This window comes from Desmodus rotundus, chromosome 2 (assembly GCF_022682495.2).
Source record: "Desmodus rotundus isolate HL8 chromosome 2, HLdesRot8A.1, whole genome shotgun sequence".
Taxonomy (NCBI): Eukaryota; Metazoa; Chordata; class Mammalia; order Chiroptera; family Phyllostomidae; genus Desmodus; species Desmodus rotundus.
The window spans coordinates 52,218,010-52,220,683 of NC_071388.1; the positions used below are offsets into that span (position 1 = coordinate 52,218,010).

General features: G+C 52.6%; 1 pseudogene; it reads left to right on the plus strand.

Annotated features, from left to right (window-relative positions):
* The first annotated feature begins 201 nt into the window (after positions 1 to 201).
* On the plus strand, positions 202 to 2,301 carry LOC112300955 (transducin-like enhancer protein 1 pseudogene; annotated as a pseudogene).
* Positions 2,302 to 2,674: the final 373 nt, after the last annotated feature.

The window sequence follows — 2,674 nt, forward strand, 5'->3', positions numbered from 1 at the left end:
TGCCAGAACCGGCCCGACGCCATCAGCAGCAACAGCAGCAGCAGAGAACGCTCACAAATGGACCTCGACGAGTGTCAGGTTCAGTTTCGCAGTGGCCGCTGGAACTGCTCAGCGGGGGGGGGGGGGGGGGGGGGGGGAGCGCACCGTCTTCTGGAAGGAGCTCAAAGTGGGCGTGTGTTCCCCCCCCCCCCCCCCCCCCCGACACGGCGAACAGGGTCTTCCAGGCTATGGGGAGACAAGAACACTCTGGACAAAAGCAGCGACAATGGAGATGTGGATGTGTCTAAGGAGCGCCCTTCCCCTCCGAGAGCAAGCCCACCCACTCACCTAGGGAAATGGGATTGACGAAAATGCCTGCGGAAGAAAGATGCTTCCAGCAGCCAAACGTCCACGGCCTCCTCCGGAAGTTACCCTTCTTTGAAATCTAAAGAAAGGAGCTTGCATGAGAAAGCCAGCTCGCTTGATCCTGCACACCGACTCCAGAACGACACGCTGACGCCGGGCGCCAGCACCACTCCAGGACTCTGTCCAGGCCTCCGGCCTATTGGGAATGGTGTCCCCCCACCGGCGTGAAGGGCGAGCTGACTAGCCCCCGCACCACCTCCTCCAGCCTCTGTAACAGTCCCTGCAGATGACCACAGTGGCCTCTGCAGTGGCCTACTAGGGGTGCCCCATGGTTGGGTCTGATCCTCCCCGCTCACATGCGAGTACCTGCAATCCCTCCCAGCTTGGCAGGAATCCCTGGGGGAAACTTGCATACTGCTTCTACAAGACGACAGGTGAGCCGGGGCAGCCCGTCCCTCTCCTCCTGATGGCCTCGTTATGCCTGGCATCCCCCGACACACTCACCAGATCAACACCCTGAGCCACTGGGAGGTGGTGGGTGCAGTGACCATCGGCCACCCCACGAGGCACGCGTACATGGGTGAGAAGGGCTGCGTCAAGGTCTGGGACACCAGCCGCCCCGGCAGTACGAGCCCCCTCTCTCAGCTAGACTGTCTGAGTGGAGATAAGTACATCTGTTCGGGCAAAGTGCTCCCCGGTGGCTGTACTCTGACGGTGGAAGGGGTAGTCAGCACTCTGTCCATTTGGGACCTGTCCGCTGCGACCTCGCACATTAAGGCAGAGCTGACGTCCTCCAGTCCTCTGCCCCCGCCCCGCCCCCAACCCTGCAGCCTGCCACGCCCTGGCCGACTCCGAGGCCTGCTTCTCCTGTTGCAGCGATGGCAACATGCCGTGTGGGACCTGCACAAACACACGCGGGTGAGGCAATTCCAGGGCCACGCAGGTGAGGCCAGCTGTACTGACATTTCTAACGATGGCACCAAGCTCTGGGCGGCGGCTTGGACAGCACGGTCAGATCCTGGGGCCTGCGCACGACTGCACCTCACAGATCCTCTCCCTCGGAGGCTGCCCAGCCGGGAGTGGCTGCCTGTGGGCCTGGATACCAGCCGCCGGACAAGTACTAGCTGCGTCTCCACAGAGCTGTGTGCTGTCCCTGAAATGCGCTTATTGTGGCCAGCGGTGTGTGAGTACCGGAAAAGATAACCTCCGCAGTGCTTGGTGGACCCCCTATGGAGCTAGTACATTCCAGTCCAAAGAGTCCTCACCTCTGCTCAGCTGTGACATTGCTGTGGATGAGAACGACTAGTCACCCACTCAGGGGACAAGAAGGCTACAGTCTACGAAGTCATCTACTGAAAGCATTATGTGGCTAATGTGCTAAGATTCCCAGCATGTAGTAGAACCACTGGATCTTGGAGAAGTTAGTAAAAGCTGGCTTTTCGATAAGGGTAAATATGTGCGCATAACCCTGCAGACACAGCGTGAGCATAAAGTAAGTGAAGTTCAACTTTGCCCCACGCTCTCCAGGTGCCAGCCCGCTCACGAGAATCCCCACAAGGGGCCTCGGGATGCTCTGTGGGCAAGCCGTGGGCTTTAAAGTCCTGCAGGCTTTCGCTTTCCAACCCCAGTGCCAATACTGATTAGTTATATAAGAAATGCCAATTTACTTCATTTATCAAAGCCTCAGTTTTTCACCTATAAAAGGAGAGTTAAAATGTTGCCTTGTAGGGTCATTGTGGAGTTTAAATGAACGAAAGCTTGCAAAGCAGAGGGGTCCTTTGAACATAATGTGCTCTGGACTTACAGCTACTGTGATTGTAATGTGTGTGAATACACACTCGTGTATATTAGTGTGTGTGTGCATATATGTCTATATATGAGCGGCAAGCTGTCACATCAAGTATGGGGTGCTATTAAAGTTTTCTGTGTTTAAGGCTTTTGTTTGTTGAGTAAAATTATAAACACACTTTAAATCTCACTTGCTAGCATTTAATGTATTTAATGCAAACTTTTTGTAAATACATATATATATATAATGTTTTTCAAGGCAGCGTGGCATAAAAGAAGTGTCTTTATATCCTAATGTTATATTTGAGTAATGAGAAATTTTCTATAATTTCCTGAAAAATGTCACAATGAATTATGCATCAGCAAACTCACATTCTTGAAGGTCAGTCATTATAAATAGCATTCATTAATGTCACGCGTACATTAACATGATGCTCTAACTATATACAGAGAAGTGGCATAAAGATAATTTACTTCTCAGAATATTACATATTACAAGTCAGACTACTGACAAAGTTGCTGTGTACCATTAGAGAAGGTT